Genomic DNA, 13637 nt, shown 5'->3' on the forward strand with positions numbered 1-13637 from the left:
AGAAAAGATAATAGAACAGATGTGTTAAAACAGTCAGACACTACTGATTCCATGGGACTTCTGAGTATGTCACTTTCTTTTCTATTAAGTGTTTTGTAATTTTTTGCTGATTTTTTTTTTTCCTGCAAGCCCATTTGATTATACTTAGTGCAGCCTTGATGCAGTTCACTTGAATTGCCGTATCAGTGAGATTTGCTAAAATAAGTCACACATGAATTGTAGGCCATTATCTATCATTAACTCATCTAGAATTTCATGGTGAACTAAGTGCTATGTATAATGTGTTTCTCAATTGCTACTGGCTATGTTGTCTTAGTGTAGCAGAATGTGACTGATACACAGTTGTATGCAGTTCAGATAGATGGAAACCAATTTTAAAAAAAAAGCCTTAGTTCATAATTGAAAACATTTTACATTATTTCAGTTATTTCAATTGATGTGTAAACATTAAAATTAAAATTTATCATATATATGTTTTAGACTTATTAGTTGAATACATTTCTCATTAAATTCGTATCTGTGCAGAAGAAGAACAAAGAAAAGCAAACTTGAGCTCTTTTATTCAGGATATATTTATTAAACTTAAAAAAAAAAAAACATTTTTGAAGATAAGCAGTTGTTTGTATTTTAAAAGAACATATTTCATAAAACAGATTTCATTTACACCTGAAACTGAGCTCTATGATTTGCCCACAAGCATGTATGATTGCTGTAATCATTTACTGTTAATTGACAGCTGATGAGCTCAAGACAACAATGGAGTAGCAAAAGCAAACTTTTGCCATCGTACTTCTCTATGGAGTACTTAGGATTATGGTCAGGTTTTCAAAAGGGTTTATGCATCGAAAGATTCTAACGGGCATGTAGTGAAATACACCATCCCTATCGTAAGCTGTGTCTGTAAACTGAACTTCCAGACTGACAGCAAAAAGTAACAGGACAAAACTACCATAAAAATAATGGTTCACAGTTCTCTTTCACGTTTAACGCTATATTACACTGAGCACTGCAGCTGTGTGTGTGTGTGTGTGTGTGTGTGTGTGTGTGTGTGAAGTCACTGTGCAAGATTCTTGCTCTTTTTCACCCTCTTCTGAGCGTTAGCAATCTCATCCTTCTCTCATTCAGTATTTCAGCTGAAAGTTACACATTTTAACTTGCTGGTTCCTGGAAGGATGAGGTCAGCCATTACCAAGAGCCATGGGTTTTCCTGCAGTGCATATATAAATACATCTCACGGTGCCTGAATATTACTGAGAAATCTCTGTGTATCTTTTTTATGGGGCTACTCAATCTTCTGCTGGTCTGTTGTTTGCGTATGCTTCTCACGTCGGTTTGTTCAATGCTGTTTTGCTGAGAAGATGACTTTCCAGTGGGACTGAAATCTCTGTCCTTGTCTGCTTCTTTACTGTTGAGAACTGCCTGGGACAGAATGTTCTCTGGGGGAAGAACACTGCTAGACTGGTATATTGCAGTCTTTTTATATCTATTCATCTAATTTCACCTAATTTTATGTAATTTCCTGTAGACTTGCTAAGGCTTTGCACAATGTTTTCTATACTATGTCTAGTTAATGGAACATTTCAAGTAAAATCAGTGGTTGCCTATAAACATTAATAAATATTTGTATGACATAAAACAATTGCAGACATAAGGGCATTAAAAATTGAAAAAAAAATTATTTTCTTGGTCTGAATAAAATTTAACTATTCTCCATCAGTCATGCCATCGAGCCATTATCTGAAGATCATTCTTACACTCATGCGAGCTTCTATTTCTAGATGTACTTTTAGACTCAATTGACTTTTCTAATTGCACTTTCTAACATTTTTCCTCACCGTCTTTTTTAAAATAAATACCCTGGTTCATTTTCTTTATGTAAAACTGAAAAAACCTGTGTCCTTTGTCCCTCAGTACCTTCTAGAAGATAATGCATATTGCTAATGTTGCAGATGTAGTGCTGCTTTGTAATAATTTGTACGCTTTGTGTGTGGATTTGGTTACTGATTGGTATACTTTATGACTACTTTCAGTTAAATATTGGAAGTTTATTGTGTGAAAATGTTTGTTTAGCTTAGTACAGGCATGTTGGAAAATCAAGAAGAGTGGCTTGAGAAAAGTCGAACACAGCTTTTGCTACAAGCAGTACCATTCACTTTTGCATGCTTCTGACCTGCAGTGGTTTCACTGATGAACTCGTCAAAGTGAGTGGCAAAAATCTGTGCTCTTTGACATAGGAAATAAAAGTCTAGTAAGATTGAAAAGGATAAGAAACAAGAAGATAGACATGAGAGGGTAATGATAAAGAATTGCAGGAGCTTGAGTGAAATCTCGTTGATTGTTTTGCTTCTTGCTGTTCACAAGGTCCCCATGAGAAAAAAAAAAGTCTTAGTGGCTAGCTGGGCATGTGGGCCAGACCGTAGTGTAACTTGGGACCATCTTCAGGTCAGAAAAACTGTGTAACTTCATAAAAGAGAGTTGAAGAATTAGCAGAAATGGGTGTAAATCTCAGTCTGGGTTCAGTGTTGCGCATATCATTAGAGCTAGTCAGAAATATAATTTTATTTGCTAAAGTTCTAAAGGTTTTTTTTTGTAACTTTAATTCAAATATGAAAATTATTAATCAATTAACTACAGTTTATTTTGATGACCAACTTGCTTCTTCTTTCTTTTTAATCACTGTTATTTTACATATACTTTTTCAGAAAAAACTTTTTTATATCAACCACCTTTAGATTTTGCATAATAGTAAGCATTCTTGTCAAGCATCTCTGATGATGTTACTGTAGTGACTGAAGAATTAATATAGTGAATGCTTACAGAGTCCTGAAAAAGTTTTCCTCTTAGAAAATCCAGGAATAAAAAATCTATTATAATTACATAAATAGACATTTTTCAACTTCTTAATTTATGAGCACATTTCATTAAAGATATGAAGATTTCTTTAATGATTATTATTTCATAGAATTGTAATTATGCCTTCTCTCTCTTCTATATACGTGCAAACGCACTATATGTGTGATGAAACCCAAATTGTCTGTAGATACTAATTTTTTTGCATATCTTGTTAATTTGTTTAAATTATCTGGTTAAATTGGCCCAGAGTTTCATTCTGGAAACAAAATTGTAACTATAAATGCGAATATATTTGCTTATCCAACTTCAATGTCAGCTCTTCTTATTAAGATTAGGTAAAGTACATGTTGGCCACATTCTAACAGTGAATTCTTACAATAGTTTAAATGCGTAAGTAAACAAGGCACAGTACATATAGGCAATGTCATTAAAAAAAAAAAAGAAAATGTCATCTAAAGAAGTCAGCTAGAGATCACTTGTTTTTTTCTTGTTGACTGTAAAGTTTCATTGCCACTATTTATGTTACGAATGTTCTATTTAAATATACTAAAAATACTGTAATGTTTTTTACTGCTGGATAATTCAGACTTCATTATTGACATTGTTTCCTGATTTATTTTTAGTTTCCCTACTCAGAAAAATCTTCTAAATTTAGGGATGCATAAAGTTGATAGAAAGCTGCATGTTTTCCCAGCCCTTTTCCAACTCTCTGACATTTTGTCAAGAGTATAAAATTATGTAGCAGAGAGTAAAATATGGATTGCACAAAAATCAATCATCCTGAAAGGGGAAAGGGGCACTATTTTTATTCTTCTTCCAAGATTTTCTTCTTCTTTTTTTTTTTTTTTCCTGTCTATGTTTTATTCTCCCTCGCTTTTTAAATAAAATGATGTGATTTATACACAGTGCTCTACTTTGGATTCTGACTCAATGAAATAATTCAACATGTAGATCTTCTTTATTGTGTTTTTATTCCAGCAGGCCATTTTTTTCACTGTAACATACTATTCGATCACTTGAAATTTCAAATACAAAAGGAGATTTTTTCCTTCTCAGTAGTTTTTGACCAACTTTCCTATATATAGCATGCTATTTGAAGAATGTTACCAAGCTGTATGCCTTTTCTCTGTATCATGTGCACTTACTTCTGTAAACACAACCTGTTGTATCTTTTTGCTTACAATATTAATGCATCTCACATGCTGTCTTGGTCAGGTAACTTATTTGTTCTAAGCAATTGCTGGTTTATGACTGGACTTACACATTTGTGTAGCTCATCCCAGTTCGAAAGAGGCCAGGTTCCCTGAGCTCTCTGGAGTCAAAACACTGCTGAAATCTGTAGAAAAATATTCTCTGATAAAATATTTCTAAAAAAGTCTAGGAGAGATGGGGACAGCAGGAGCACTGCAACAAGTGTGAAGATAGCAGTGCAAAATGCAGTTTAAACCCTAGAAATTATTTAAAAAGAATCCCAGATTTTCCAATTAAGTAGTGATTCAGAGACCAGTCCTACTAAAGTTGCCTACTAAAGAAAATGCATAACTGCATATTCACAGGCATTTTATACATTTGTTAGGAATATTTTAAAGAAGAAGGGGAAATCCACTCACATCTCATGATGTAGTAAGGAATTCAGCAAAGATCTCTTCCAGGTTCTGGAATTTTTTATCCTGAAAAATGGTTCAGTGAAAGAATTTCTCTAATTTCAATACCAGTCTAAAGACATGCTGGCTTCATTACATACAATATTTTTGTTTTTATTGCATAGGGAATTACTTACTACTTAAATAAAATGAGGCGAGAAGAGATTAATTGAAAATAAACAAGGGGGACAGGGAAAGAAGAAAGAAGGAAATGTTGGGAAAGAAATGCACAGCATGAGGTGAATCTAAAGTGATTCTGCAGACATTTTTCATAAAAAAGTGGCAACTTAAAAAAGATAAAATGGAGCAATTTTCATAGATAAGTGGATAGATGGGTATATAGATAGATAAATTAACAAGCTAGGAATGGTTAAAAGGTGAAACTAGAAATAAGTAGAAATACGTTACTGTTTTTTTTTATTGAGACTGCATTTTTGACTGTGACTAACCACTGGACTGTGATGGTTCACTGGACTTTTTTGTACATTGTTGATCATTTTAAAATCAAAATGAGTTCTCCCGAAGGACAAGCACATGCTCCTTGTTAAGAATAACTGGATTACATAGCACTTTTCAGTGCTAGTCAGAAATCAGGGCCGATTATCTCAATGTCCCCTTCTGGCAATAATGTTTCTTGGCAATAATGTTTCTTAACAGTTCTTAAACAATACTATAAATTGCAAAGTAAAGATAGAGGAAACTAGTCTTAAATAGTTAATAGGTAACTATAGCTCTTGAAAGAATGTGGTATTTTAATAGGAATGGATTTTAGATCGACATAGCAGTGACTGGAAAAGTAATCACAATATGCTATAGCTAGCACAGCTTAAATTTGACTGCTTGTCAAAGTTGAAGTATTTTGAGGGGATGAAGGCCTGACTGGTCATCAGATTCATTCACAAGTAGCTAGGTTTTAAATATGTTTCTTACTGCTATTTGATGTTTCAGCCTTTTTATGTCCCTAATTTTGACAATATACTTAAAGACTGCAGCCCACATTAACACATTTTAACACAGTCTCAGTGCAGCTATGCAAATTTTCCATTGTGTCAGATCCAGTCTGCTCAAAGTGTGGACAACAGAAGTGCTGCCTGAACCCACTTGGTGTCCACTTCTACCATTTGGGGACTGACATTTTACATGGGTAGCTAGCAACAGGACAAGGGTGAATGGTTTTAAACTAAAAGGGGGATTTATATTAGGTGTTGAAAAGAAGTTCTTTACTCAGAGGGTGGTGAGGCTCTAGAACAGGTTGCCAAGAAAAGTTGTAGATGCCCCATTCCAGGACGTGTTCAAGACCAAGCTGGATGGGGCTCTAGGCAGCCTGATCTAGTGAGTGGCAACGCCCTCCTCAGCAAGGGGATTGGAACTAGATGCTCTTTAAGTTGCCCTCCAATCCAAGTCATTCTGTGATTTTGTGACTCACTCTTCTTAACCTAGCTTCTCAACCCACAGCTATTCTTCAAGTGTTGCTTTGAAAGAAAATGAGTTTTGGCTGAATTAAAAAAAAACTTTTCATACAACTGATCTTCCTTTCTGTGAAGTGTTTTTCCGATTCTTTGTTTTGTTTTGCTTTCATGGTTTGTAGGCTTTAATGCATTGAGCATATCCCACAATAACCCTAGCTAGGGATTTGAGACAGAGGAAATTTAGTAGCAGCTCCGGGTATCAGTGGGTACGAAGGTCTCAGTCATTAAGGACCACAACTAAATAAACATGCTGGGATATGATTACTTTATTGCTCTTTGTTCATTTTATGTCATTTCACTGCCTTACTAATGGCTGTAGGATTAAGTGTGTAAGGGAGTTCTGAAAATGTAGAACTGAAAGAGGTATATAAAGAAGTGTGTGCTTCCCATAGAGGTTCTATCTTTTCCTAATCACTAATGATGGAGAGACCAATTTACCTTGCATAGATAAGCAAGGGTAGGGAGAGGCACAGAGGGACTTCAAGAACAGATCTATTTCTAGGCTTCATCCTCACTTTAGTACAGCTGATGATTTTTATGTGCCTTCATAGTGGCCCCAATGGGAGAGGCTGTGCCATTACACGTGCTGCATTTTTCCTACCCAATTAGCCAAACAGTACATTTCTGATCCGTGGTTAATGTATGAAAATATGCATATGAGAATTACTTTTATATATACATAAATACCAAATAAAACACTCTCATTTCTGATATTGTCAAAATCAATCTTGTATACTGGTGCAGCAGTATCACTTATGAGGACAAAAAGTACTGATGGGTTAATAATTTTACTGCTTTCTGTTTTGCATGCACTGCAGTTTATAAGATCAATAAAGAATATAATGCCTCAGCAGACCTACAGTTTAGACTGCAAGAATCTCTGGTCTTGACTAAAGTCCTGCTGTATCTTAATAAGGGGAGCTATTTTCATCCCAGGTGTCTAGAAGTGATTTTCTATGTTGTCATTTTCTTCCATGAGGAAGCACAATGTATGACCCATAAGGTTTCTAGTAAAGTAAAAAGCAAAGCAAAGAATGATGTCTTAGGTGAAGCTAGTTTTCTGTTTCGTTTTCTTCATTTGTTTTATTTTAACAGGAGAACCTGAAAATGACATGTACTTACCTGGAATTTACTAACAAGGAATTATATTTTGGATGTAGAAAGAAAACATATTTCAGAACTTTACCATTGTATATATACCAACATAAAATTGTTTTGAATTTATAGGTAGCATGGATGAAAAAAAACAACCAAAAAAAAAGTTGTAAAACAAAAAAGATAGTACTGTCCAGCTAAAGCTTAGCATTTAAAAATGCAAGTCATCCTAGAAAAATCAGCAAGGCAACATGGGAAGAAGGTACTTTTCAAGGTTACTACAAAATATCCCTTGTTTTTCTTCAAACCTTCATCCTTCTTGAAATCCTCTGCACATAGTCAAATTAAACTTCTTTTTTTTTTTTTTTTTTTTAGATTTTTCTACTGCAAATCCTGTTTTACTATATAGCTTACCCTGTACCTAAACACTAGGGTCATCCAAAGAGCAGGGAATCTTTTATTCATATGCTTCTCTGTCAACAGTTCCACAGTTTTATAAGCTTTCTGTCTCTTCTTCCCTATATATAATCCTTTCAGATAGCATTTCAAGACCTTGAATAAATTCTGTGTTTTGTTGTTTGTTTTTTTTTATTCTGCAAGTGGAAGAATATCTGGCAACACTGTCTGATGACTTAATCTTTTCTCAAAGTTTCTTTAATCTTCAATAATACCTTTGTACATTGACTAAAAGTACTGTATTCTCATCCTTTATAATAAAAATAATTTTCTTTCGGAGCATGATTGGTTTACATTACAGGTAGTTTCACATTTATTTTACTTTTATTGACTGCAGGTGTTACCTACAGGTGAGGATGGAAACACAGATCAGGAAGTCAGCTTACCCTCATCTGTATATGGAGAACTGAATCTTTCGTACTCTGTTGTTTTGTGCTTGAATGTAAGTAAAGTTTTGCTGTATGCTTCATTAATATACTTGCTTGCTAGAGACTGCATAGTTAGTTGTTCTATTTTGATATGTCACTCTCAGAAAAATGATGACTGTTTGGAGACACAACTGTATGAATGATCCTGAAAGCCACATAAATATCTGTGGCATTGGAGAAATTGGTGGTTCGTTAGTGGAAGGTGTGCAACGCATTAAGACTTTTACTGGTATGGTATATTATCAATTATGTGCAATCAATACATTGTTCTACCAAGGCTGTGCATACTACTTTTGAGGCAACTGCTCCTTCATTATACAGTACTTCTCCAACTGTCCAGGTTCTCTTATGCCCTGGCTAAGGTAACCAGAAGACCAGAGAACCACTAGCTTCTTTATTTTGCAAGTCCAAAAAGTATTGCCCCTGAAGATCTAGTCCTGAAAGGTTATGATTTTTTATACTGATTTTATCAGATGTTTTTCAGTTCTGGGCTTTAAATGTACAACATTAAAAAATATATTTTTCCCTTTTCTACCTTATTAAAAGAATTCTATTGTGATCTCTCTCTCTCCATAATCCTTGTTCTTCCCTACCCAGCAGCAACTTACATGTTTTGAATTCAGTTCCACTTGCTTCATCAAGATGATTTTTTGCACATTTTTCTTGTTTAATTATATAACATTTCTTTTGCTCAATTTGTGCAAACATCCTTTGGACTTGTTACAGTTTGATTTTCTGTCAAGGATGGTTGAAAAGAAGAGAAAATGATATTCAGAGAAAATAGTGCTAAAATGTAACTTATTTACAATTCCAATAACAACTTCGTGGTTTGAACATGTTAGTTAAGAGCGTTTCATTCAAGTGTACATTACCACACAACTTGCTAAACATGTCTGAGAATAAAGCTACTCCAGACTGGGCAAATTAGATGGATAACATCATTTGTGTATCAGCTGCAGTCAGTATAGTTCAGTTAATTGTTTATCACACTAAGGTTAACGTTCTGTCGTTTATATTTGCTTAATTCATAATTGGAATATCACACTTGATATTGCTCAGTAACTACTTAAAAAAAAAAAAAGTAACAATGCAAATGTTGAGCAACATAAAACTAGAAGAGATCTTCTGAGCCATCAATTTGGCTGATATCATCAATAATAACATTCATAAATCTGTCTCTTAAAACCAGTTGAGTCCCTTGCCTCTGCTATGTAACTGAAAGTTTGTCACAGCGCACTAGTCCTTCCACATTTAGAATCTTTCCATTTGTTAAACTAAAATTTATTCCTTTATTCTTATGACAGTACTGTTTCATTATCTACTTTTTTTCTCCTATACTCATCATACATCATTTATTTGTAGAAAACACTCCCTATGTAAACGTTGTTTACTTCCCAGAGATGGGTAAACCAACTCCTCTCAGTCCTCTTCTGCATTATCTACATTCTCTTCCCTTGAACATGGCTGGCAAGCCATTAGTGCTCCTTAGTTTCAGCTGTAATGACAGCTTTTAAACCCTTTCCCCCATGTAGATAGAAGCAGAAATACTGTGTAGACTGGTGTGAATGACAGCAGGAGGTGTAGATGAGTTCTGCTCCCTCTATGGAATGTGTTCAGAAGTACTGGTTGACAGTTGACTTCTTCTGGCTAAGTGAACAGATGCTCCAGTGTTTCAGTTACAACTTTTTGAGACAGCTAAGCCAATCTTTTCGTGGAAGATATTTCTCTTAAAATTATAGTATACTGTAGTAATTTAGCCTGAAAAGGTAATGTGATTTGTAATAACAGGACAAATCTTCTACTGGTGGAAGAATGGGGGGTCTAGCTGTGTAGCAACTCTTGGAAAAGATCCAAAGGGACCATAGCAGACAGGATGTCAAGCATGAGCTAGCCATGTGTTCCTGGAGCAGAGAGGGCCAACAGCATCCTGGGCTGTTACAAGGATATGATTTCCAGCAGGATCAAAGACAGTGATATTTTTCTCCCTTTATTCATCACGTTAGACAGCATTACTTAGTTCACTTTAGTATCACTTCTTTCTTGGTTATATTTTATATTCAGATCCCCTTCAGGAAATAACATCAAGCTAGGATTTTATTGTTTTTAAATTTCATTTTTATTAATCCTTGTCTTCAAAAAAATACAACAATCTGCTACAGTGGTATTTCAGTCAAATTAATTATCTTCAAATCGTAAGTTATGAAAAAAGCTGGTCCTGTTTCACCTGTATGTTTTTTGTAGGCAGACAAATGAAAAGTATTTCACGTATATGAAGAAAAACTTTAGTTACCAAAGTCTGTGTCTTCATGTCTTTTTTTGATTCAGTGATTCTGAAAACTTCTGGGTTCTGGAATAAGTATTTCAGCCACATTTCCTAGGAATTGTTGGATTTCTGATTTTTTTTTTTTTTTAACTGTGTTTCTAAGGCAACAATGCTGCAGTTTTATTTATTTATTTGCTTTTCCCAAGTGAGGTATGCAGGTCATATTAGATAAGCCACATCAAAATACTTTCTTAGATTTTCAATTAGGAAAAACTTACCGTGTTTCCTATCCCTAACATTTATTATATGTCCAAAAAATTATAAAGAAGGTGCACCATTTCAGTTGTACTTACATAGAGACCCAGGCAAGGCCAAATTTTAACAGGAGACCACATTTCATATTAGAACAAGCAGCATATCCTCTTCAAACTGCAAATATTTCTGTCTCCTCTGGTACAGCAGTTCTGTTGCTGCTAGGTATAACAGTCAGTCTACTATAACAATGCCTACAAGTCTAAAGCTTACATTACCTAAAAAAAGAGTATCTTGTCACCCTATTTCTCCCACTCACCTGCAGAATTTGAAGTTTTTCAAATAATTAATTTGTTTTATATGTAATAAAACCTTACCATAAATGGTTGGATATGCCCATTAATGACCTTTTTGTCATCTGTCTAGTTTAAGTCATCTTAGTTGGCTTACACACCAACTCTTCTGACTCAGCCTTCCTGATACTTAAACAAATTTGTTCTGTGGTTCATTCTGATAAGGAGATACTTTTCTAGGGGGCTTTTGCTTACTTTACAAGTTGAAAGACTGACTTCTCGCAGGAAGTTACTTTTACCATGCTCCCAAATCAGATAGGGGTATTCAAATACTAATGCGTTTTAAATGCTGATGTATTTACAGAACTTAATGATCAAGTGAGCTGTTACCTTGGATATTTTCTCACATGTGTAATTAAAGCAATATTATTACCTGGATAATGAATCATTTTTAGATAGGGAAGGTTGCCAGGGCATTTAATCAGTAAAAACTACAGTTTATAGCAGCTTTTTTCTGTTGAATCAGAGGAAAAGTTGTATATATTTACAACATTGTTTTGAAAAATCACCAAAATATTGGAGTGCAGCAATTTTTGTGTGATTGTCCTGAGATACAGTTAATAGATCTGCTGTGATTTCTCCTTTTATTCAACAGTTTTAATAAGGCAGCTTAACCTGTCATGGAAAGCTGTTCCTGTACTGCTCTTGACTATAGTGTACCTGCAGGATGGGGAACTGACATGTGTCCACTGCATGTTTTGTATTTCTGATTCCCAGAAGCGAAGGAAGAACTGACTAGGCTCTTAGCTTCTCCTCTGAAGGAAACTATAGAAGAAAGAGTAGCCGTCCCCGGAGGTATTTCTAGTGGAGTCAATATCTCTAACAGTATTTAAGAGATACGTGTATGTCATGTTAAGGTGTGTAGACTAGTGGTAGCCTTGGTAATGTTAGGTTAATGGTAAGACTTAATGATCTTGAGGGTCATTTGCAACCTAAATCATTATATGGTTCTATACATCCATATCCTACAGTTGCAGGGAATTTGAATACATATCCACAATTGGAACTTCCATGCAGTAGAGATGTTCTGCACTTAGGGAAACTCATCATTTTTTTGTCTCTTTCTGTTATGAGGAATGTTCTTCACCTAGATTATTTTTGGATTTCAATACATGTAGCCCCATTCTTACCATGCAGAGTTACGTGGGTATAGTGCTCATCATTTTAAGACTGCGCACATGGCCATGTGTGTTAGGTTGGCTGAATCTGTTGCTAAAGCTCAGGTATTCTGAAACATTTTATAAGGTGAAGCAAACATCCACTATATGTAGTAGGATCACAACAGTACTTGAATTTGTTTTAAATTTGATAAAGGATATTATTTCCCTTGGATTTGTGTAACTCGTAGCAGGTAGGACAAATGATATACTTGCAGTTTTGAGAAAGTATTCAGGTGAATGAAGTTGAAAGTAGGTCTCTATCCAGGGTCTCCACCTTTTCTGACTTTTAGGATTCACCAGTGGGCATTTTGAAGGATGACACAATTCAACTCAAAGTCAAAGATATGTTTGATGATTCTTTTTAGACGTGCTTTTTTCTTTCATCAGACACAAAGACAATTAGAATTCTAGTGTGCATACAGATGACTATGTTGTAGGCACATGGACTCAAGTGTCATAAGCACTATAAGCTCTCCTCTGCTCCAATTCGCTGTTCATAAAAAGAGGAATATGCTTTTACCCTCTCATAGATACAGAAATAAATTTACTCACTACAAGATTCTTGGATAAAGTGATGAGGCATACATACACGAGTAACTCAAAATAACTATATGACCGCATGAATATTGCGTATGTCCAGAAAACCTGCCCTGGCACAGAGGTTATCTATAATATTTAATGTAGAATTGATCATGCAACTTACATTATTATAGCTACACATAACTATTTGGATTGAATCTTAATGATTGCATTGTGATTTTGGTCATAAGTGCACCTATGACTGTTTCTCAAAACTTCCTCTTACATAGACTTAAGATTAAGCCCAAGTACAACTTTGCAGTATTGCTTCCCTCATAGTTTCCATGCCAGCAATTTTTTCCTGCTCAGCTTGATCAGTGTTCTGGCTTTTTTCTTCTAACAGATAAGTCCATTTTAGCTCTCATAAGATTAATCATCAGTTTTTTAAAAGGGACTTTTGATAATTTTGAACTTATTAAAATTACTGTCAAAAATCTGTTCAGAATGGATTTATTTGTATCTTTCAGAAGTCACTGGAGTTAATGTTTTATCCCTACCTGGGAACACACCTAGCATTAATTTCCTTCTGCAGACAATTCTCTTTTATGTGAGTTGGGATATGAATTTATTGCATGCACAGCAAAGATGCTTCTGCCCATAAACAAATCAACTCTCCAGGACCTTCATAATTCTTAGAAAAGCTCTGTTTGTATTTTCAAGGAGATACTGTCATCATTTTGTATTTGCTGGAATAATGGCTTTGTTCTCTTAAGGAAAATAATGTAATAATTTGAATATGAAATTTCTTGGCTTCTGACCAAGTGAAATGGTTTCATTGGCCCAATTTAGGAATATTAGAAGCTTTGGATTATTGGTTCTGATATAGTTTAGAAGCTAGATTTTTAGTAGTACTCAATCCCTTCATATATTACTGTTCTCAGAGGAAAAAGTATCCCTTTGAAAGCCAGGATATTTTACATGCATGCTTCCCCAGGATATGAGATGTTCTGAAAATCTTCATGCTTATTACTGCATACAGTTGAGTTCTTTTAATACTTGAAAAGACTGGTCCAAAATATAATTGCAATAAAATCTATGCCCTAATACTTTCCTCTCGTACATTCCGGTAGTATTTTGAATTTTCTG

At 34.7% G+C, this 13637-nt stretch overlaps 1 protein-coding gene across 3 annotated transcripts in view; it reads left to right on the top strand.

The window, feature by feature from the left end:
• Positions 1-13637, top strand: part of HNF4G (hepatocyte nuclear factor 4 gamma) — a 59724-nt gene that overhangs the window by 17307 nt on the left and 28780 nt on the right. Inside the window, exons 1-2 of one of the 3 annotated variants that reach the window (XM_085221305.1) lie at positions 2071-2201; positions 7854-7958. The exons of 1 other annotated variant lie outside the window; for it this stretch is intronic. The gene's annotated coding sequence lies outside the window, so the exon portion shown is untranslated. Of the gene's footprint in view, positions 1-2070; positions 2202-7853; positions 7959-13637 lie in introns of those variants that run through there. One more of the 3 variants, XM_085221304.1, reaches the window with a different exon arrangement.

Source organism: Meleagris gallopavo, chromosome 3 (genome assembly GCF_905368555.1).
Source record: "Meleagris gallopavo chromosome 3, MGAL_WU_HG_1.1, whole genome shotgun sequence".
Lineage (NCBI taxonomy): Eukaryota > Metazoa > Chordata > Aves > Galliformes > Phasianidae > Meleagris > Meleagris gallopavo.